The sequence below is a fragment of the Lissotriton helveticus genome, chromosome 1_1 (genome assembly GCF_964261635.1).
Source record: "Lissotriton helveticus chromosome 1_1, aLisHel1.1, whole genome shotgun sequence".
Classification (NCBI taxonomy): domain Eukaryota; kingdom Metazoa; phylum Chordata; class Amphibia; order Caudata; family Salamandridae; genus Lissotriton; species Lissotriton helveticus.
Window position 1 is genome coordinate 1004529311 of NC_136057.1, and position 24848 is coordinate 1004554158.

The 24848-nt window shown below is 48.3% G+C and overlaps 1 protein-coding gene across 5 annotated transcripts in view; it reads right to left on the reverse strand.

The window, feature by feature from the left end:
* The window catches only part of NRF1 (nuclear respiratory factor 1), a 547404-nt gene that overhangs the window by 137804 nt on the left and 384752 nt on the right, over positions 1–24848 (reverse strand). The window lies entirely within an intron of this gene.

A 24848-nucleotide genomic window follows, 5' to 3' on the forward strand; every position in this document is an offset into this window, starting at 1 on the left:
AGGAATCTAAAACTAATCTATGTCTCTACCAGATACATTGTTACCAAAGGTGAGTAACTTGTTTATCTGATAAAACTATTAGTTGTATATTCCTTACCTTTGAATAGATATCCCAGCAAAACCAACCCCGTCTGCGCACCAAGATCACATGAGGAAGTCCTGGAGGACAGAACAGGCAAGGTACCCACCCCGCTGGACTTGGCTGTCCAGGCAGTAGTGTCTGGTAAACGTGAGCAGGGACACCCACACCGCTGCTGACATATCAAGGACTGGGACTCCGAGTGCTAGCGCAGTGGTTGCTGCTGTTGATCTAGTGGAGTTAGCACGCAGCCCCACAGGAGGTTCCTTCTTCGCTAGTGCATAGCATATTTTAATGCAGAGAACAACCCATCGAGAAATGTTCGGTTTTTCCACAGCCCGCTCTTTTTTTGGTGCCCACATAGCCAATGAAGAGTTGATCATCAACCCGGACGTCTTTGTTATGGTCAAGATAGAAACACAAAGCACGTTTTGGATCCACGGAGTGGAGTTTCTCCTCCTCTTTGGAGGGATGAAGGAGCGGTAAAAAGGTGGGCAGTGATAAATTGTCCCACATGAAAAGGTGTGACCACTTTAGAGAGGAGCAAAGCTTTTGTTTGAAGCACCACTTTATACAGAGAGTCTTAGAAGATAGAGCCTGAAGCTCGCTAACTCGAGCGAGCAGAGGTGATGGCAATAAGGAAAGTAGTTTTCAGAGTGAGAAGCCTAAGAAGGCTATTCTGAAAAGACTCGAAGGGAGCGCACATAAGAAAAGTCAATATTAAATTAAAGAATACATTCAAATCCCACTGGGGTATTATGAAAGGGGAAGGAGGAAACAAACGAGTAAGGCCCTTAAGGAACCGATTTACAATGGGAGACTTGAAATAGGAAGGCTGATCCGAAGACAAGAAAGGCAGAGATAGCTGCAAGATAACCCATAAGGGTGCCCAAAGCAGAGTCCAGCTGAGCCAAAGAAATTATGTACAAAAGAAATTCTGAAAGAGAGGCAGAAAGGGGATCAACAGCCTTTGCTGTGCACCATGCCACAAATTTGTTCAATCTACAGGCATATACCGATTTAGTGGAGAGACACCTCACTGCCAAGATGACAGCACAGACTTCAGGAGGAAGATCAAAAGCTGTCAACTTCCTCTGCTTAATCTCCACGCAAGGAGCAGGTGGCTGGACAGGTTAGGGTGAAGAACCATCCCCTGCTGCTGGGACTGAGGATCCTCAGAAGAGGCAGTCGGATCAGAGGATCAATGGCCATGGTCAGAAGGTCGGAATAACAGACACTTCGTGCCCAATCTGGAGTCACAGGAATAACTTGAGTTCGGTCATGATTGATCTTCGTGAGCATTCTGTGCAGAAGTGGAATAGGGTAAAGAGGTAGAGGAGGCCGAAACTCCACTCATGACGAAAAGCGTTGCCGAGCAAGCGCCGCCTTGGAAACTCCAATGCACAATACTGCTGACATTGTGTGTTCTCTTCGGAGGCAAACAGATCTAAGCAAGGATCTCTGAAAGAGACCTTGCGCCACCTCTGGATGGAGATGCCATTCAGGATCAACCAGGCACCGGCGGTTGAGTTTGTCTGCTCTGGCGTTCAGAGAACCCGCCAGGTGTTGAACCGCCAGGGTTATGCCTTGATGTTCCACTGGTAGTTGCACCACGACATGGCAGTGTGTTGTCCGTTTACACCTGCAGGACTTTCCCTTTAAGAGAGGGAAGGAATGCCTTTAGTACCAGTCTGATCACCCGGAGCTCCAGAAAGTTGATATGGAGACCAGACTCTGCTGGAGACCAGACGCCTCGGATCTCCGCCTCTCCCAGGTGGCCGGCCCATCCCAGGACACATCTTTCACCACCTTTAGACTTGGTTTGGGAAAGGAGAGATAGCAGTCTCTGACCCAATTCTGGTTCGTTAGCCACCACTGCAGTTGCTGTGCAGTTCCCTCCGAGATCTAGGATATAGTCAGGAAGATGCAGCTGATGCTGTGCCCACTGGAACATCAGGTCCCACTGCAGAGCCCGCATATGTCACCTGGCATGATCCACCAGCAGGATGCAGGAGGCATGAGGCCCAGCAGCCTCAAAGTCATCCTCATCAAAATTCGGGATAGAGGCTGAACCATCAATATCATATCCCCAATAACCAGGACTTGCAGCTCAGGAGGATAGGCCTGAAACTGCACTGTGTCCAGAGCTGCCCAATGAAATGGAGAATGTGAGAGAGAGTCAGGTGTGACTTTGGCATATTGATAGTGAACCCCAGCAAGTGCAGGAGGTCCACCGTAGTCTGGCTGTTGGGAGACGACAGCCTGGGGCGAGCTCGCCTTCAACAGCCAGTCGTCGAGATAGGAGAAGACTAGTACCCCTGATCTATGAAGATGGGCTGTGACCACTGCCATCACCTTCTTGAACACCCGAGGGGCATTGGTAAGGCCAAACGGGAGCACAGTAAACTGAAAGTGCTCGTGGCCCACAGTGAACTGTAGGTCTGTGGGAAGGCAGGATGGGGATATGGAAATAAGCGTCCTGCAAGTCCAACGGTAACATGGAGTCTTCTGGGTCGAGGGCGGTAAGGACCTAGCTAAAGTGAGCATTTGAACTTCTCCTTCCGGAGGAAGAAGTGGAGGGTCCGAAGGTCTAAAATAGGATGCATACCTTGGTCTTTCTAGGGCACCACTTCTGGCACAGAGTCCCTCTCCATGGCTCCCTTGGTCAAGAGAGCCGTAATCTCATCGAGGAGAAGCACAAAATGATCCTCCGACATTCGGTCGTAGGAGGGCAGCATGGCAGGAGGGGTAGTCTCGAAGGGGAGGGAGTAGGCCTTCAGACGATCTTCCGGACCCACCTGTCGGACGTGATGGATTGCTAGCGGAGGAGGCGATCCTGCTTCCGACTGGTCGTTGAAGGCCTGCCTGCTGGCTCCCTGATACACGAGAATGCTGTGTCCCACATAGACGGGCGTACAGAGGCTGGAAAGCTTGCATGACTCAGTGGCTGGGCTGGGCCGGACCGGATGTGGATAGGCGCCTTTTCCATAGCCACGAAAGGCAGACAGGAGGTAGCTATGATGCCCAAGGATCTGGCTGTAGCTCAAGATTCCTAGAACCGCTCAAGAGCGGAGTCTGCCTTGTCGCAGAAAATAGAACGCCATCAAAGGTCATGTCCATCAAAGAAGATTGGATTGTTAATTCCAACTCGCCATTCACGGGTAAATTGAAAGAGTTGTAGGTGAAGGATCTCAAAAGAAGTAGAAAAACGGGCGGGTACATCCGTCGTTAAATGGCTGCCTGTATGTAGAAGCTGTGTGGTAATCGTGGTGTGCTTCCGTAGTGCTGGATTTCTCCCGCACTCTTTCAATTTACCCGTGAATACCGGGTTGGAATTAACACCGGCCACCCAATAATGGTTTACTCATACCGCCCACAGCCCTGAAGAATCACAAGCTTATGGCTTGCTTGACGAAACACGTGTCGGCTGGCTTTTTGTGTTGATATCACCCTTCCAGAACAGGAAGGCTTAATACATCTGAAAGAAACTCTCACCATGTGTATACCTTGTCTCATTACCCAAGATTCACGCTCTTATTGTTCATCCAAGAGAAAAAAACTTGCTTGACTAACTCATTATGACGTGTGCACAGGACTTGTGTTGTATCTTTTGTGTTGGGCCCTTGCCAACCCCCACAGAGGTTTTCGGGTCTCCTCTGCCCTAGTTGCACCGTTCTTACTTTGTTGTTTTTACCCATGCTCACCGCTACCAGCACAGGCGCCACCATTTCTTGTACACTCCAAAACCCTGCATCGAAACCACAACATGTCTAGTAGAGTCAATGGAGCAGTGCCGCTCGGAGGAGGAACTAAGGGCCCCAAGGCAACCATCTCTGTTTCCAAGGACAAAGATCCTGTGGGAGTCGGGGGAGCAGAGGTGGCTTACCTTTGTGTGCCTCTTATGTTTCTTGTACTTCTTTTTCCTTCCCAAGAGTGGAGGAAAGCAACCTAGAATGAGACCTTCGCCATCGTTAAATATGCCGTTCTTCTCCATCACTGGCCATGAACAGATTTGCTTCCCGCTCTGACAGGCTTCAGAGGCATGCTCTGACATGAGTTACAGTCATGAGAGTCATGGTCCGATCCGAGACACTAGAGGCAGATGGAGTGGGGATCTGTTACGGACATCTGTCCCTCAAAGTCCCTACAGGGTTCAAATCCTGATTTCTTGGAGGCATGATATTGCAATAAAAATGTGTGATGTGAAGAAAACTCCTTAGAGAGAGTTCGGGATCTGCATTGAACACCCAATAAAAGAAGAAAACGGACGTGGTTACGCTGAAGTGGGTGCTATATGGCTTCAGTAATATCATCTGATGCCGCTTTTAGCGTCAACACACAGCCAGTTTCCATATTGACAGCATGAGAACTTTTAAGTTTCTGGAACCAGTCTAACACCAGAGGTAATTCTACAGGGGAGGAATCTGCAGGTAGAAGTATTCATCAGAAACCAGTGATATAGCAGAAGTGTGGACAGACAGAACACTGTTAGGTGATTAATTTCAACATCATTACGCCGATTAAAAGTATATTGTGTTTGATGTCGTACATCAAAACCCTTGCAGTCAGTTCTCCAAACAATACGTCAGGAATTTATCCTCTACTTTCGAAATTAAGGAATTAAAGAAACTCCAAAATGTCATTTTGAAAACCTTGGTCAACATTTGCATAAAGCATGAATGCAAGAATTGTTGAAAAGAAATCTATTATGAAGTACATCAGATCCTACTTCAGCTGAGCAGTAAGTTACATTTAAGGCCACAAGACGATGAGATAGGATCGCTAACTACTTAAGTAATCTCGTTTTGCCATATCGTCAGATTTCTCTGAATACTCAGACAAGCACTAAATTCATCTGGAGTCGTTCCAATAACTGAAAAAGTGGACAATGAAAAGTGAGTTGTATTGTTTATTTTCTAATCAGATTACGGCAGGTACCCTGCAGCTCATGCTCTGTTCCAAATCTTGTATAAAGTACAGTAAGTAGGAGCACCACTAGAGTTGAGTACACTAGCACTGACCAGAAGCATGCATGTGGTAGAAGAGGTTTGTGATGTTAAATTGGATATCACAGTGGGTTCAGTGGTGGTCCATACGTTGAGTCGGCTGTTCCTGTTGCTTACGTAGTCATTCCACATATTGCAATTAAATGCAAATTATGTTTTCTTAGCTGCTGATTTTTCTATTAAATTGGGTATCTGATTTTGCATGAGCCTAGACCTAAGGAGCAGTCCAGGGCTTTAATTAAAATACTGTATTGCATCAGCAACATCTCAGACATGAGCTGCAGTATAACGTGGGTGTGCCTAGTTTTGACATTACAAAGTTTAACCCTTTACAAATGCACATCACACACAATTGAAACTTAAAACACAGGGAGAAAGTAATTTGTTCAACATCATAATTTTTGGTCAAGTACCAAAGAAAGATTAGAAGTGAGCTCCCAAGGGAGAGAGGTAAGTACAGCATTAGACCAACACCTACTTGTGGCGGGCAGATGAACTGCAAAATGGAAGCCACACTTCAAGACTCTGCGACCACCCGCCCATCTTAAACTTCATATGGCAGCAATGGTGTTATCGTCCTAACTCATGAAGTTAGGTATGGGTACTAAACAAGCGGTGGGGAGTTATCACAGTCAGAAGACTGGCGAACCCTAGTGCAGGGTGTCAATCATGCGTGGATAACAACCCGCTCAGCAAAAGTGCCTGCTGACCAAGATGCAATAAGAAAAAAGCAGGAAACCCAATCTACCCTTAGAGGCTTGGGAAATGTAATTATTGGTAAGTAAATGCGCCTACATGGGATTTTTAATTAATAAACTAAATGAAACCATTTAAACAAATAACTGTTGTCAAGCCCCCACCATTAGCTAACAATTGAACAACCAAAACATGTATTCGCTCATTTATATCATGATAAATCTACAGTAAACAATTCCAACACTGGTGTGCATTTTCCAAAATATGAACTTATTTAATGTGAACAAACAAAGAGGGTACAAAGAATGATAACCAAACACAATGACTGAGGTTGATGAATGCTATACAGAGATTAGGACCTCAGAGTCATTTGTGTAAACATCTATTCCAGAATAATGTCATAACGGAAAATGAATCTGATGAAAACAGAAAACAGTTCCTTAGCTTGTCGACGTGTCTGTCTTAGTGGCATATATGTCAGACCATCTTCAGGATGATGAGTCGAGAGTTATGATTGACCCTTATGTCTGGTCAAACACCAAGTTTGTTGAACCAGGCTAAACACAAGAATTATTAAAAACTTCCAAGTCACTGACACCAGAATAGCAGCTTATTCAAAGAATTGGTAAGTGTCCAAGCGAAACAAAGCAATCTTACCAGAGAAAATCCTAATGGGTTTGCTGAAAGTAACACTCACTTCCATCGAGCGAAACAAGTGGGGCGAGGATTCTCTAGCGTACCGCTGTCCCTGCAGATGGCATGCATGGCACCTGTCAGCATGGAAAGATTGAAAGAGAAGTAATCTTTCCAAACTTTACAGTCAGGAGGACAGCGAGGGTTTGCCTCTCCCCAGCCCATGTACTGGCAGGGGAGATCAAGGAGGGGTGTTCCTAGGGAACAGGCATCAACTGGGAAACAACGGTAAGGTGGTCGGTGGAGATACTAGAGACCCCTAGAAGGCCTACCTTCGCAGTTGTACAGCTGATAACTGAAGAGACTGGGTGCCCAATATCACTTCCATCTAACATACATCTAAATGCTCTAAGTGAAAAACAGCATATCACTAGGTAACTCTGAGCCTGGTGGGAAAGAATCGAGAGTGGCCTGAAGGACAACGCGCTACACCAGTGCTTCCCAAACTGTGGTCCGCGGACCCCCAGGGGTCCCTGGCACATTCCCAGGGGGTCCGCAGGCAGCAGTTAAAAGCACTGCAAAGTATAATGTTTAATTAGCAGTTTTCAAAGAACAATAAATGTGTCAAGAAGATAACATCAATGAATAATGTCCCTGCTGGAGAGAGATGAGAGTTTTGTGCAGTGGCAACTTTGACTTATCTAATTGAGCACGTGCAACGCTGCAGAAGATGGGTGTGCCCGGTCCTGAGAAAGCACTGGAGACAGGATTAATTTCTTAGTGCCGCCTAGAGCTTATGTGGTAAGCAATATGAAGTTTATTTCAACCAGAAATTTTATTTTTAACGGCTTTGTCTTGAAAATGTGCTTCTGATCAGTTGTTTTATTTTTGGATCAACGTCTACACCTTTTTAGCTCTGCTCCTGGTGCCAAGGGGAGAGGATATGGGGTAAGGGCCAGAGATGCCAACTTAGGAGCTGGGGAAAAGGTTTGAGCCTCTGTGTCGGCTGAACATCCTGTGATTCTGGGCAAATCACTTAACCTCCCAGTGCCTACCAAAAATGAATGTGTCATTGTGTAACATAAGTGGCGCTCATTTAAAGCGCTCTGATACCTTTGGGTCGAGTTTGCCTTTAAAAAAACTACAAAAAGTAAACATGCATTGGGTACAAATCTGGTCTCGCTTTAGGCCCTTCCATGTGACTCTGAAGGTGCTCAGAAAATTATATTAGGGCTCTCTCCCCCCGGCACAGGTAGCTCAAAGCTGCAATCCTCACGGGCGCTATTTTGGAGTGGGGGCAAGCTGAAATAGACAGATCTATAGAATGCATCTGTCTGATCCAGAGGAAGCAGACATGACTAATCTGATGGTGCTCCCCAGCTAGGACTTCGGTTTGAAACAATTTGGAGTTAATGTCAGTTACATAAAGTTTATATTTGATGGTCCTTCATTTGTGTTTAACTAGTGTTTCTGAGCATTTGGTACATATTTAGGTCAACTTCACCCCCTCCTCTCACTGCCCCCTCCAAGCCATGTAGTGTTTCTTAGCCCTGGGGCTCCACTTGGTAACCACGTGTCTTGGGTCAAATTGTAGCTGTTTTGTACACAAATCCCGGACCCCAGCAGAGCACAAGAACAGGATGTGCCCAGGGAGGCAAATCCTGTGACTTTTCCCAGACTTGTCGCAATACTGTTCTGTGCTTTTGCTATAACTTTAAAAACAAAAAAACCTTGACACAGGAGGGGGCTGCATTTTTCAATTCTCACCTGTGGCGGCAAAACACCTAGAAACGTCCCGGGCACAGAGGTTTAATATGCCTACTTCAAAAAACGTGTACCGTGCATTTTTAAAAATCAGTATTTTTTATGCATAGGTCAGTGTGGTACTGCTTTTGTCAGAGAGATTCTTGTGTTACTGTGCCGTTCATAAGTGACAATCGTAATGTGGCAGAGTGGCCTTTGAACTGTCATCAAACAGCTGCTTGCAAGGTACAAGTTAGTGACTTATGTTTTTTCCCAGTCTAAAAAGGCTTGTTTGGGTGGAAATACATTATTATTGTTAAAGTTAATGCTAACCACTGTGGTATGTTCTGAATCCTGGGTTTGTGCTTCTCCAGACCAAGCACTCTGTATAAATACCTGTAAACCCTACACCTTGTAGTCCCCTTTGCCTTATGTAACATTTTCTATACACTGATTTACATGTATGATTCACTGTCTCTATATGTGTGTGATGTAAAGTGCTCTGACATCCTACAATGGTATGAGAGATGCTATACGACAAATGAAATACATGTGACAGAGGGGCTATGGAGAGATGAGAGGCACTGTTGGAGGGTGACAGTGAGGGAATCATTGAAGAACCCCCAGAAAGATTGCTGTATTCTGGTGCATTGTCAGGTCTTTATTTACTATTCTTTAAAAAAATAATACAATTCAATATATAATGATAAATGTGTTGTAGACTGCACCATTGTTCCCTAAATATTTTGGGGGGAAAGCCTCCCAAAGCCTCCTTTGAAGTGGTCAGGCTCACTCCCTGCACTTGGTGTGCACCATATGGGGACTGGTCTGAAATCATTTGCCAGGGCTGCTTTGGGTTTCTAGTCTGGCCCTGGCAGGGACAGGAGCCTCGTACTGCAAAATAAAACCAACCATCGAAAAGTTAGTCACGGAGATGCAGCATCAACCTTCCCATTAACTTTTATCGATTCTTGCAAATTCTTCCAATATAAAATACAGCAGAAGTGGCGGAGTGTCGTTAGCCTCCTTGGCTTAACAACACACTCCGCCACTTCAGAAACGCAGGGCTGCACCATATTTACAAGAATGTGGTGCAGCCCTGCCTTTCCCCTGCGCTGGCGCTACACTTAACAAGGGAAGATTGTTTATGTACAGGAAGGTCCGTCCCCCTTCCTGCACATAAACACTCTTAAAATGTCATTTTGTCACTTCTATGTGTGCTGCTTAATGCAGTACACATGGAAGTTACAAAATGTAATTTGTTTTTTTCCAGATTGTTGATCTGCAGGAAGGGTCACCTTCCTGAACATAAACAAACCAAGGCTATTTGCAAAAACTAGGAGAAATAAAGCATTTCTCCTTGTTTCGCCAAGCTAAGACCAGGTTTTCCCTGGTCTTAATTTTGGCGCTGCCTCCCATTTACACTGCCCTTATAAATGATTTGATTTGATTTTGCGTTTTATAGAGCGCGACGTGTGCCCTAGGGCGTCTTGGCGCTAAACCTTATCTAAAGAAAACTCAGTAACCAACTGATATCATACGAGATGAAGGATTCGTTTTTAAATAGCCAGGTCTTCAATTGGCCCCTGAACTTCATCAATGAGTTGCTATTTTTAATCTGTAGAGGGAGAGAGTTCCACACCTTAGCTGTACCTACTATGAAACTTCTTCCCCCCCAGCGCAACTGCTTATACCTTGGTACTACTAATAGATGGGATTGCGCTGATCTTAAATTTCTAGCTGATACATATTTCTTTAGGTGTGTTCTGAGGAAAAGGGGTCCTTTTCCCTGCAATGCCTTGAAAGCCAAGCACTGTGATTTGAAAATAATTCTCTTGTGCACCGGCAACCAGTGGAGCTCCTTTAGTCGATCCTTAACTGATTCAAATTTTGGGATGTCCAGGATCAGCCTAGCTGCCGCATTCTGCATTCGCTGGAGTCTCAGTAAGTGCTGTTTCTGCAGCCCAGTATATAGCGCATTTCCATAATCTAGCCTTGACATGGCTAACGCTATTACCACTGTTTTTAGCGCATCTGTAGGTATGAATGGGCGGATCTTTCTTATGACTTTAAGAATTCCCCAAAAAGTCGATGTTAGTTTATTAATTTGACATTCAAAGGTCAATCTTTGATCAAACATGACCCCCAGATTTCTTACTTCTGACACTGGTCGTGGGCAGTCGCCCAATTCCTCTGGCCACCAGCTTGGGGACCAGAAAGAGGTTTGGTTACCCAGTAACAGGACTTCCGTCTTTTCGCTGTTCAATTTAAGACAGTTATTCTGCATCCAGCTGTTGATCTGTAACATACAGTTACTGAAGCGTTCCGCCGTCTCCTCTACATTGTTTGACACCGATATTACCACCTGCGTGTCATCGGCGTATGATATGGCCGAGAATCCACATTGTCTGATAATCTCTGCCAACGGGGCCACGTAAATATTAAAAAGGGTAGGGCTCATGGATGAGCCCTGAGGGACTCCGCATGGCAAATTGAAAGCTTTGGAGGTATGTCCGTCCATTTCCACCCTACACGTCCTATTTTCTAAGAATGACGTCAGGACCTTGATGGCGCTCCCCTGGAATCCTAAATCAACCAGTCTTTTAATCAGAATTTGGTGATTTACGGTGTCGAAGGCCGCCGATCGGTCTAATAAAATCAAGGCGGCCTTCTTACCCTCATCCAGTGTTATTCTTAGCTCTTCAGCGGCCATAACCAGAGCAGTCTCAGTTCCGTGACCTTCCCTAAAACCATATTGGGAATGGTCTAGCAGTTCACCCTGATCAATGAAGGACGTAATCTGTCCATTGATTAGTCTTTCCAGCACCTTGGCCCCAAAAGGGATCCTGGATATTGGCCTATAGCTCTTTGGAGCTGTTGGGTCCAAATGTGCTTTTTTTAATAGTGGTCTAATAGAGGAAGATTTCCATGCCTCAGGATAAGTGCCTTCCTGGATGATTTCTATGAAGACTTTCCTGAATTGCTCTCCAATGATCTCTGAATAAGGGTGAAGAATTTTTGGTGGGCAGGGATCTGACGGGGCCCCTGACTTTGTAGCTCTAATGGCTTGAATTACCTGCTCTTTCGATGGGGGGAAAAGCAAAAAGTTGGCAGGTTAGTTAGCTGGGTTACATCTGATGATAGAATTGTTTCTGTTGATTTGAATGGGTGTTCTCTAAAAGTTTTATAAACCTCTTCCACCTTATTGGCGAAGAATTCACCTATCGTGTATCAGAATTCAGGATTTTCTAATCTTTGGGGAGTATCTGGGAGTTTGGCCAGTTTTTTCACTGTATTAAACAGTTCCTTACTCGAGTTTTTCGAGTCAGATATCTTTTGGGTAAAATAGTGACTTTTTTCCCTCATGATCAGCTTTTTATATTCTATTAAACTCCTGGCGTACTCTCCTTCCCTGTCTCCGAATATTCAACTCTCCAAGTTCTTTCCAATTTCCTACACACATTTTTCTGGGCCCTTAGCTTATCCGACAACCAAGGTTCAGATGGCTTCTTCCTTTTTGACCGCAGCCGTTACTTGGGGACATTAATGTCCACCGCGGCTTTGATCCATATGTTTATATTATCAATCAAGTTGTTAGCGTCTCATGCTTGGGCAGGTTTAGTTGTGTTCAGTTGCGCATGAAATCCTAAGAGGTTTATTTTACTCCAGTCCTGATAAGTAGCCTCACTCTGCCTAGGTGATGTCTGATTGAATCAGAAAGAAGATGGATACTTCATTGTTCGTACCTGATCTTCTAATATTTTAAAAACAATTACTTTATGATCAGTTCAAGTCACTGGGATAATTTCCTGTACCTTTAGCTTGTTATTAGATGTAAATATCCCATCCAGTGTATGCCCTGCTTTATGTGTACTTTGGTTGGCCAACTGATTTAAGGAGAAACTAGACATTCCTTCTATAAAGGTGGCTGTATTTGGGTCTTCTGTCCTTTCCAGATGGTAGTTAAAATCCCCAAGGACTGTATAATCTATATTATTCACACTGTCCTCCAGGAAAGGACTATTATTAAATAGGGGGGCAGCGTCAAAATCAGTGGGTGTTGCAGGGGATACGGCCACCATAACACACTGCCCACCCTTTCCCGCTAAGTATTGTGTGAAAGGGGGTCTTATTTACAAGGCACCGTTAAGCCATGTTAAGTGGCTTAACACTACCTTGTAAATAAGGCGCGGTCCCTATCACCGCGGGAACGTCGCAAAAAGTGATGTTCCCATGATGATAGGGGATTGTAAATATGCCCCTAAAATCATTAGTAATTTGAGTATTTGTTTTGTGTGCACACGTGTGTTAATTCGTTTTCGAATTACTGTTTTAATGTTTGAAATTTAAATCCTACAAATTGCTTGGGGGTCCCCGGCTTCCAGTGGTGACTCAATGGGGGTCCTCTGGAATCAAAAGTTTGGGAACCACTGCGCTACACTAACCTTGAACATCGTGCAAAGGGGAACACTGCAGCGGTAGAGCTGCGGAGGAAGTGTGCGGGAGGCACCATAATGAATCCATGAGTTTTTTCCTCTGGAAGCAACAGAATACCTGCAACAGGCCCCGCAAAAGTTGATTAAGTGCACAGGATGTATAGTACCAAGTACAACACACTGATCCTGTTTTGGTGGTCAATAGTGAATCCTATAGTTGCCAAGGAATATGAAGTACCTGATAGACTGAACTCTTAGGGTAGAAGACGCATCAAGAAACTATAAAGAGCCACACAGACATAGGATTTTATTGGTAAAAAACGGACAGATTTCAGACCCATAGACAGCTTAAAAGAGTGACAATAGTTGAGACTTCTGGCAAGAAAGGCAAAGAGGCAACACTCTGCTCACAATGGAAGACCTCTATTCACATTTTCAGGACTTTATATAAAATAAAAAGGTAGGTAAGACATTTTTGAAGTTAAGATTAAACCTGAAATTCTGGCTGCAGTGTATGTAGATTTGTAGCAGACTCCGGAAATTGGAAACCCCGGCAACCTCTTAAGAATAGCTCCAAGAGGCACAATTTAAAGCTAAAGAACACGTCAGAAAAAACAGAGGGATGTGACGCTTGGAAACAGGTCTTCCTACTGTATGCACAAATGCTGGCCTTGAAGGGAGGAGAAGGGGTGGAAAGGGTTCACAGACAGGAACCTGGACAACATACTGAAAAAAGACTTTCCAGCAACATTGTAGCCAAGTTGTCCTCATTCTGGCAAAAGGAGCCCTCCTTTAAAAGGAAAGACGTCTAACCCCTATAATAAAAGGATACGATTTACCTCAGTTTATCATGGAAAATGGAAAGATCTTAAGAATGACTGCAAACATACTAAAAAAGAAAAGCAGATTCTGATACCCTTTTCCGTTTGACCTTCAATTACAAAACTGAAAGAAAAAAATGTAAGGTGCCTCAGTGGGGGAGAATCTCAACTCCTGAGGTTTCCTGGGCATAAACGACGGCAGCCAGAGTAGACCCAAGAGGGATTCATAGGGCACAAGGTCAACTACAAAAAATGAGCCAGATTAATACATCTAAAAGAATACTTGTGGCACTTAAATAATGAGGGAAAGCCTTTGTTGGCCAACAAGCTGAAAGTGAAACAGAATACAAGTTTATCACAGAAAAACCCTCTGGCACTCCAGTCCATTCATACCGAGATAAGGTACAGTTGTTCCAAGACTTTTACCAACACCTGTACACATCTGGAGAAAAACTGCCTCCATCCCCAATATATACCAATGTTTTCTTGAACAGTGGTATTTCCCCACTTGACTGCGGCAAAGAGTGTGATATAGGCACTCCTCGTAGAAAAGGAGCAGAGACGCAAAACAATTCAAGGCACTACATTATGCAAAGCACCCAGATCAGTTGGTTTCACAAACTAATTATATAAACTGTTTGAACCAAATCACATAAAACCTTTCAAATAAAATTCAATAAATAAACCTTACTCTTCAGGTCCTTACGAGTAACCTAATCGATAAAACAAACAATCTACGAAGCAGACATCAGGGTCATGCTCCAGCCAGGCAGGAAAGCCAAACGATACACTCCTGAACACGGAGCTAAAAAAAAAACATGGCTGTCCCTCATTGTTTTTCAGCGCAAAGATAGAAATTATTGTCCTTCAAACCCAGAAGGCAGGACCTACAGACTGAGGGATTTCAACATATTGCAATATGTTAAGGTGCAAAAGGTTTATACTACCATTCTCTAAATTGAGAGTATCCTTTAAATGAATGAAGTGATATTAAAAGCTAGAGGAGAACCCCTTTCCTGAAATCATTACATAAACAAGGTTTGTTTTTTTAAACAAATATTCAACATCTACACTATGCAATCTATCTTTCCTACCAACTACATGAAAGCTAATTCCTAAACAAAAATAAATAAATTACTTGACTGTAACTACAGGTTTCTAGTTTTTGGATTCTTCCTAGAGTGTCATGCTTGAATTATTTCCTATCGCCAGAAACTGAATCTTCAATAGTTAATGTTGAAGGCAGTGTTCACTTCTCTTCACTGAAATAACAACCCACAGCAGATTACACCTCCAAGGGAAAAAAAATATCTAAACTTAAAATGTTAGAATTGTAAGATCAATGAAAATGAGGGGTGGAGTCCATTGTGCAAACTGAAGTCTTTGAAGCTTCTGCACAAGTGGGAGCCTTATAACTGCCGAATATCCTCTATACAGGCCTTTGCTTGATTAGGGCAGAGACGGAGGGAAATGGGTGGGATGGGAGTATGAAGGAGGAAAGGGCGAGGCTAGTCTCCCATGGCTTATAATTGAGGGAAGAAAAAGCTATTGCGCTTTGTAATTTTTTTTTCTATCTTAATAAAAATAGTTAAACGTGAGTGCAGCCTTGGCGCACAAGTTACTACTTGTGTAACGATATATCTGTAAGAGACATTAGTTAGTATTAGATTCCTTACCTTAGAATATCCCCAGGCGTCAGACTGGATCCGGAAACTTTTGCGTAGCAGTACCCTTGCGCGTCGGTAGGCGTCGTCTGCGGCTCCGCGTCCGTCGTCGGCGCCGTGATGACGTCGTCTGAGTACTTAGACGCCGCCTCCGCGTGCTGACGTCAGTTCTTAGACACAGCTTTTCCGCGCCAGAAACGCAGAGCCATGTCAAAAAACCAACACTGGTGCCAATGAAACTAGGGCCCTGAAAGGGGTAAACCCTAACCCTAGATATCGGTTCGCAGAACGGGGAGGATGGGTGGGTCGGTAAGGAATCTAATACTAACTAATGTCTCTTACAGATATATCGTTACACAAGTAGTAACTTGTGCATCTGAAAGAGACACGTTAGTATTAGATTCCTTACCTTAGAATAGATACCCCAGCAATACCAACCCCGGTGGTGGGTCTGCGAACCAATAATCACACCAGAAAGTCCTGGAGGACAGAACGGCCAAAAAAGCCATCCCTCCGGACTTGGCTGTCCAGGCAGTAGTGTCTTGCAAACGTGTGCAGCGATGACCACGTATCTGCCTGACAGATGTCTTGTAAGGGCACTCCCCGGCCCAGGGCAGTTGTAGTCGCCGTGGCTCGGGTAGAGTGAGCCCGCAATCCAACAAGGGGCTCCTTTTTAGCCAAGGAGTAGCATGCCTGGATACACAAGATGATCCAGCGGGAGATGGTCCTCTTGTGCACCGCCTTCCCCTTCTTCGCACCCACGTAACCAACAAAGAGTTGGTCATCCATCCGGAACTGGCGTGTGCGATCCAAGTAAAATGAGAGCGCACGTTTTGGGTCCAGACGATGGAGCCGCTCTTCCTCTTTAGAGGGATGCGGTGGCGGGAAGAAGGATGGCAAGGTGATAGACTGCCCAATGTGGAAGGCCGTGACAACCTTGGGCAGGAAAGATGGCTTAGTACGCAACACCACTTTGTCCGGATGGACAGAAAGGAAAGGTGGAGTACAAGAAAGGTCCTGGAGCTCACTCACTCTCCTGGCAGAGGTGATGGCAACCAGGAAAGCAGTCTTCAGAGTTAGAAGGCGTAGAGGACAGTTGTGAAGTGGCTCAAAGGGAGCGCACATCAGAAATATAAGAACCAGGTTCAAGTCCCACTGAGGCATCACAAACGGAACAGGAGGAAACGTGTGTGTGATGCCCTTAAGAAATCTATTTACAATAGGGGACTTGAACAAAGAAGGTTGATCAGGCAGCCTTAGAAAGGCTGAAAGAGCAGAAAGGTAGCCCTTGATAGTGCCCAGAGCAGAGCCCTGCTGGGCAAGAGAAAGAAGGAAGAGAAGAACCTCAGAAAGAGGGGCAGCAAGAGGATCCACAGCCTTTGCTGTGCACCATGCCACAAATCTGTTCCACCTGCAGGCGTATACCGGCTTTGTGGAGGGACGCCTGGCTGCCAGAATGACGTTACAGACTTCAGGAGGCAAGTCAAATGGCCTCAACTGTCGCCGCTCAATCTCCAAGCATGGAGGTGGAGACTGGACAGGTTCGGGTGGAGGACCGTCCCCTGCTGCTGCGACAGAAGGTCCTCCTGAAGAGGTAGACGAACCGGGGGATCGACTGACATACTGAGTAGCTCTGGATACCAGTACCTTCGTGCGCAGTCCGGAGCCACAAGGATGACTTGGGCCCGGTCGCGCTTGTTCTTCTTCAGCACTCTAGGCAGAAGTGGTATAGGCGGAAAGGCGTACAGTAGACCGCAGCTCCACTCGCGACGAAAAGCGTCTCCGAGCGAGTGCCGCCTTGGAAATTCCAACGCGCAGAACAGATGACATTGCGCGTTCTCTTCGGTGGCGATCAGATCTAACCAAGGCTCTCCCCATTGCTGAAAGAGGCCTTGCGCCACGTCCGAGTTAAGTGCCAGCCCATAATTATTATAAATCCAGTTCGTGAATACCACATATTGTTAGAGCGTAATAAGACCCTAGTTCCCTTGCATGTGGGCTAGTCTCCTTATAAGGGTTTTTGATTCACCTTAAATACGGGCTCTCATAGTGCTTTTTAGTTGATAGTCTCTTATTATACAATGAGGCCGTTTCAAAGTGCTCACATTCCTGTTAATTTTTGCGACCAGGTTATGAACCATGTCACATGGGATGCATGGGTTGGTGCTATTAGTCTCCTGCAATATAGTCAGTGAAAAGCTGCTTTTATTAAGGTGTTTTGCATTAATGTAATCAATGCTGTGAGTAACTTACATGCCATTTTCTAATATCTTGTTCTATTTTCTTCTTTTTTATGTGTAATTGTATGTCTAATTTTGTGCAAATTTACAACTGTACCATTGGCATGCGTATTTATGTTAGCCATTGAGAATAGGCAAAGGATCAATAGTCCTGAAGATGAACTCTTAATTAATTGAAGTTCGAAACGTCGTCGACAATATACACAAATGTCACTAATCTATTGATATTCTTGTGTGCATATGAGTATTTTATGAATGGTCTGTATATAATTTATGCCAATCAGACTGCCTTTTGTTTTGCCTACAAAATTTATGTTGTATGTCTCCCCTTGGTGGAGTGTGTTGAGTCGGACACCGGCTGGTGTCCCACTTATATATTTTTTAAAATTTTGATACGAATTTTCATCCAATAGAATAAAACTGTCCGGCTGGACATCAACATAGAACTATCTAGTCTATGTTTATTGAATTCACTTGGTTGTTCTAGGGACCACTGTCTCTGTAAAAAAAAAACACGTCCGAGTTCAGACGCCATTCGTGATCCATCATGCACCGACGGCTGAGCTCATCCGCCCTGGCGTTCAGAGACCTGCCAGGTGTTGAGCCACCAGGGTCACGACCTGGCGTTCCAGCCATTGCCAGAGGTGCAGAGCCTCCTGAGAAAGGGTCCACGACCCAACCCCGCCCTGTTTGTTGCAGTACCACATGGCGGTGGTGTTGTCCGTGAACACCTGCACTACACTCCCCCGGACAGAGGGGAGGAATGCTTTCAGTGCTAGACGAATCGCCCGTAACTCCAACAGGTTGATGTGAAGTCGGGCCTCCGCCGGAGACCAGAGGCCTCTGATCTCCGCCTCTCCCATGTGGCCTCCCCAGCCCTGGAGGGACGCATCCGTCACAACTACGTGCTCCGGTTGGGGAAGGGAGAGGGATCTGCCGCTGACCCAATCGCGGTCCGTAAGCCACCACTGCAGCTGTCTCGCATTGCCCTCCTAGATCAGGACGTGGTCGGATAGGTTGCCCTGATGCTGGGCCCACTGAAACTTCAGGTCCCACTGCAGAGCCCGCATTCGCCACCTGGCGTGATGCACCAGCAGGATGCAGGAGAACATCAGCCCCAGTAGCCGCAGCGTCAACCTGACCGAGACCCGGGATAACGGCTGAAAGATGGGAATCAGAGCCTGAATATCCCGGACCCGCTGCTCGGGTGGATAAACCCGAAACTGCGCCGAGTCGAGAACCGCTCCGATGAAAAGGAGCTTCTGAGAGGGGCACAGGTGTGACTTCGGCACATTGATTGAGAACCCCTGCCGATGCAGGAGATCTGCCGTAGTCTGGAGGTGGCTGACTACTGTCTGGGGCGAGCCCGCCTTCAACAACCAGTCGTCGAGGTAGGGGAAGACTGAAACCCCTAACCTGCGCAGATGAGCTGCGACCACCGACATCACCTTTGTGAACACCCGTGGGGCGCTGGTAAGGACGAAGGGGAGCACGGTATACTGAAAGTGCTCGTGGTTAACCGTGAACCGCAGGTAGCGCCGGTGGGCCGGCAGGACGGGGATGTGGAAATAAGCGTACTGCAAGTGAAACGCTACCATCCAGTCTCCTGGGTCCAGGGCAGCTAGGAGCTGAGCCAGTGTCAGCATCTTGAACTTCTTCCGGAGGAAGCCGTTGACGTGCAGTAGGTCCAAGATAGGGCGTAGGCCCCCTTTGCCCTTCTTGGGTACCAGAAAGTAGTGGGAGTAGCAACCACACCCTACTTCTGGCCCAGGAACGGGCTCGATGGCCCCCTTGGCCAAGAGGGCCGTAACTTCCTCCTGCAGAAGTCGCTAATGATCCCCCGATACACGGTGGTTCTGCGGTGGCATGGCTGGAGGAGTCGCCTCGAAGGGGAGGGAGTAGCCCTTTCGGACGATCTGCAGCACCCACCTGTCCGAAGTGACGGTGCGCCAGTGGAGGAGGTGATGGTGAACCCTGCCCCCCCACTGGCGTCACATGGGCCTGAAAGCACGGACTAGGAGGGTTTTGAGGCGGATGCTGCGGGGGAAGGTGTGGACTGACCTCGCCGTTGTCCCCGACCGCCGGGACGGCGGTTCCCACGGCCGCCACCGCGTTGGGTATTACCCTGCGGAGCGTGGCTGGTGGCACGTGTGGGTACACCCCTTCCGTGGCCACGAAAGGAATGAAAGGCAGCCGATTGCTGCCGCGGGCCGAGAGGCCCAAGGACTTTGCCGTAGCCCTGGAGTCCTTAAAGCGCTCGAGCGCATGGTCTGCCTTGTCGCCAAAGAGGCGACGGCCATCGAACGGCATGTCCATCAAGGTGTTCTGGACATCGGCCGAAAAGTTGGCGGATCTCAACCAGGCGTGGTGTCTGACCGCCACCGTCGTTGCCATCGGCTGACAAGGTAGTGTACTGCTGCTGTAGCGCTTCATGCGCTTTTGCTGATATTTCTATTTTAAAAGCCTTTTTTACTATTTGATCTCTTTTTAGTTCGTTATCCCCTGGTTTTAAATCCCCCTCACCTGCATAATAATCGGTAGTTCACCGCCGCTTGTGCGGGTCCGGTTCTTGGGGTGGGTCTCCTTTTTTGGTCGCCATCTTGGAGTGGGGTGAGTGTTGGTGTAGGCGCCACTATCTGCCTGCGCTTTAGTGCGCAGGAGCCAGCGAGGGAACCCCTACTTAATGCTCCTCCCCTAGCGCAGCGGGATCGCGCAGCGGGCGTGCCTTCGCGTGGCCGGAGTCGTGCCAGAGTCCTGCCCGTCTGCGCCAGTCCGCGCCAGGACGCGCAGTACAGGGCAGGACCCTGGCCCTTACTGCTGGATGATCCGAGGTACATAATGCTGTGTTACACCAGGGACACGTTGCTGGCCATTGGCCAACGATACAGGACCTGTGATGCTCCGCGGGTCGGGCCGCTGTGTGGTCCTCACTCATGTGTTTGCGGGACGTTGGACCTCCCCGCGCCTTTAACATATGTGAGCAATGACTCTGCCGCTGCGGTAGACAGCGCTAGTCCATCTTTCAGCATTTGGAACCTGAATGTCAGGTCGATGGTCAAACATCATCAAGACATTTCCGACCTGATAGGTAAGGAGTCGCCGGATGTTTTCTGCCTGACGGAGACCTGGCTGCAAGACGCTGACACGGCCGTCATTAACTTGGCCTTCCCGCCCGAGTACTCAGTGTACACTCTTAACCGAGCCTCTAGAGGTGGGGGAATAGCGCTTGCGGTTAAGTCCTGCTACCCGTGCGTCTGGCAAGGGCAAAAAATCACTGGCTGTGAAAGCGCGCTGTTTAAGATCGCTATTACGCCTAACTTTGCTTTCTCGGGCCTTTTGATTTATCGCCCCCCTGGTAGTGAAGTGGCCTTCAGGAAGGCCCTCCCAGATGCTATCAGCACCTTGGCAGCAGGTTGCTCCAATTTTTCCATCCTCGGCGACTTAAACCTCCATTATGACAATATGTCTATTCCAGCAGTATATAGCTCTGTTGCTGATCTTGAGGCTCTTCAGCTTGTTCAGTTGGTGTCGCAGTCTACTCATGTAGGTGGTCACACCCTAGATCCTTTCTTCACCAATCTAGCGGAAGTCAGTATTTCCACTCCATCCCCGCTGGCCTGGACCGATCACTACCTGGTGTGCATCCAGTGCCCCCTGTATGAGCCGCAACTCAAACCCATGGTGCGCTCTATTCCTAGACGGCGTTGGAATAAATTGAAACTTGATGACTTTTTCCATCTTTTGTCTACCGACCCGCTAGGTCCAATTGAGACTGTGGATGTGGGCTACGATCGTTTTTGTGAGTGGGTTACTAGGGCCCTTGATTCCCTTATTCCAATAGCCTCGTGTAAATGTGGGGCAAGGGATCCAAGCCTGTGGTACGATGATTCGCTGCGGGTGCTTAAAAGCACCTGTAGGCGCGCTGAGCGGGAATGGCGCAAAACTTATAACAGCGACAAAAAAGTTTTGTACTTGGCCACTGTAAAACTTTACCATCGTGCAGTTTGCAGAACCCGCGCGGCTTTCTACGCCTTGCAATTTCGCACCAGCACTAACCCCTCCAAAACCATTTTTAAGGCCCTGAAAGACCTTATTGCTAAAAAGGTGGCTGCGACTCATCAGAGCTCTATTGCACACTGTGAAACCTTGGCGGCTTTCTTTTTGGAAAAGGTTCATGCCATCTATAGAGCCTTTCCCTCGGTTGTACCCCCTGTCGGTAGACCTCTCAAGCCCCAAGCTCTGGATGTTTTACATTCCTTCCCGAGCTTAACATCAGAAAGTTTCATTAAACTGGCCCAGCAGGTTAAGTCAGGGTCACCGGCTGATCCTCTACGGCCAGCTCTGTTTAAAGATCTAGCATCCCACTGTCTCTCGCCGGTTTGCTCTTTGATCAACATCTCATTAACATCCGGCGTGGTCCCACTGAAGTGGAAACAGGCAGTGGTCATGCCCATTCTTAAGAAACCGTCTCTGGACGTCGGCAAGCCCGAGAACTACCGTCCAATTTCACTTCTTCCGTGGCCTGCCAAAGTGGCGGAGGCGCATGTCAACTCTGTCCTCTCGGACCATCTTCTTCAGGCAAACATCTTAGACAGAACGCAGAATGGATTCCGGGCTGGGCACAGCACGGAGACTGCTCTACTGTACATTGTGGAGCATTTACGCTCCGTGCTAGATGCGGGGCAAACGGCGGCGCTGGTGCTATTAGACCTGAGCGCCGCTTTTGACACCGTGTCCCACCCTATCCTTCTGCTTCGTCTGGAGGAAGCTGGTGTCACTGGCCTTGCTCTCCAGTGGTTCCGTTCTTTTCTAGCCAACCGCTCCTTTTGCGTAGCCGTCCCGCCTTATCAGTCCAAACTCCATCCTCTGGATCTGGGGGTCCCCCAGGGCTCCTCGCTGAGTCCCACGTTATTCAATCTGTACGTGAGACCGCTGGCTGAGGTGGTCAGGCATTGGGGTATGACCATGGTGTCATATGCCGATGACACCCAGTTAGCGGTCACGATCAGCGGGGATGCGGATGTGGATGCCCCCAGATTCCAGAAAGGACTTCGGGCGGTCGCCAGCTGGATGACCTCCAACTGTCTCCAGCTGAACGCAAGCAAGACGGAGGTCATGATCTTTGGCAAACAAACGGAACTCTGGGGAGACAGGTGGTGGCCGTCGGATCTGGGTCCTACGCCAACCCCGGTTGCGGAGTTAAAAAACCTTGGGGTATGGCTCGATCCAACTCTCACCTTTGTCTGCCATACCAAGCGTACAGCGGCCTGCTGCTTTGGCATTTTGCGTGGACTACGGCCTGTATTAAAAAATTTTGATGCCACCACCAGGCAACTTGTGATTCAAGCAACCGTGATCTCTAGGCTTGATTACGCCAGTTCCCTTCTAGCGGGATTAAATCAATCGGAAATCATCCGCCTGCAGCGCATCCAGAATGCCGCAGCGAAAGCTGTTGTGGGACTACCCAGATCTTGCCCAACTGTCAACACCTTGCGTACGCTGCATTGGCTTCCGATTGCGCAAAGGATCCAGTTCAAGACCCTCTGTGTAGCCTACAAAATTCTCAAGGGATCCCCTGCTATGATCCTTTCCAATCTTCTGTCCCGCTATGTTCCGGTCCGGGCTTTAAGATCTTCCGACCTAGAACTTGCGGTCGTCCCCCGCTTTAAGCGTTGCAGGGCAGGCGGCCGCTCTTTTCAAGTTCGCGCCGCAGTGTTGTGGAACTCCCTTCCCCCGGCGATTCGCGCCCTTAGGAATCTGCTTTCTTTCCGTCGAGCAGTAAAAACTTTTTTGTTTCCTTAAATTTTCCCTGCTCTGTTCTGTCCAGTTGTGTTGTGTTGCTACCTTGTCGGGCGCCAGGACGCTCCTTCGCTGGAGCATCTGTGCGCTTAATAAATGAGCCTAACATAACATCGCTCTACCCACTGAGTCGGTGGTATCCAGCCCACACCGTATGGAATATTTGGCTGCATCCCGGCCCTCCACAAGGGCTAGGCCGAGTTTGGCCCGTACCTCCAACGGACACTCTGGCAGCACTTCCACGACCGTATCCCACAGAGAGTGGATGTAGCGGCCCAAGAGGCATGCGGTGTTTGAAGACCGCAGTCCCAGACTTAGGGACGAGAAGATCTTTTTGCCGTACTGCTAGTACCTCTTGGATTCCCTGTCCGGCGGTGCCGACGGGAATGCGGTCTGGGAATTAGAGGCCTGGATGACCAGGCTCTCGGGGGTAGGGTGGGTGGACAAGAAACATGGGTCGCCCGGGGCGGGGCGGTGGCGTCTGGCCACGTTCCTATCTACGGGCGAACCCGTAGCGGGCTTGGACCAAGTGCCCAGAAGAACGTCAGTCAAGGCCTCATTAAAGGGCAGCAGAGGCTCTGCCGAGCTTGACTGCGGTTTAAGGACCTCAGTGAGGAGATTAGTCCTCACGGCCGCGACGGGGAGCTCAAGGCCCAAGGCCTTGGCAGCCCTCCTCAACACCACACTGTAGGTTGCCCCCTCCTCCGAAGCCACGGTAGGAGGGGAGACAAAACCAGTGTCTGGAGAGGTGTCCAGGCCACTGGCCTCCCCAAGGTCTCCTGTCCAGTCCTCATGAGACTGACACTCTCTGGTCAGAGGGTCCTCAGACCCCTTCCAATCCTCTTCAGCACCCATCTCCTGAAATTCAGGGTTCTCAACTAATGGGGCCTGTTCATAGAAGTGAAACTCTCCAAACGACGTCTGGAGCGGCGCCCATCGGGGCCGTCCCGACGCCGGAACAGGAATGAAGGGAGCATCGGGGACGGCGCCGCCCGAGGACGGCGCCGGAGGAGACACCTGATGGTCCGACGCCGGGGAGGTCGTAAGGTCCACCGGCGACGATCCAGATTCCGAAGAAGGTCTAGCGGCGTCCCGCGGCGCCGGGACAACTGGACCCCGCGGCGCCGAGCCCGAAGGCGCCGGTGCCGTCGGGAGAGCGGGAACCTGCGGCGCCGGGCCCGAAGGCGTCGGCGGCGTCAGGGCTGAAGCACCCGACGGCGTCAGGGGCTGAAACCCCGACCCGCTAGGGGTCCCAGACGGGTCCGCTGGGCTCGAAGGCGCCGCGGAGCCCGTCGGAGGAGAGAGTTTCCTCATGGCCATAAGGAAGCGCTCGATCTCCTCGGGGGAGTCCGCAGAGCGATGACGCCTCTTGGACTTCTTGTGCCTCTTACCTGACGACGACTTCGACCCGGAGGAGTGCGGCCTACCCTCGGAGCTGTGGTGGCTCCGAGCCCGCGACCTGTCCCGCGACCTCCCGTGGGACCGAGACCTCTCGCGGCGCGGGACCGCCTGCCGGAGTTCGAGTCGCCTGCGGGACCGCTCCCGCCTGGCTTTTGAAGAGAGGGCCCGGCAGTCGGAGCAGGCCTTGTCGTCGTGGTCGACGCCTAGACAGGTCAAACACAGGTGGTGAGGATCCGTCACCGACATCAGGCGATCGCAATCCTCGCAGTGCTTAAAACCAGGCATCCCTACGGCACCAATCGGAGTCGAAAAAACTTCGAAAAACGATCA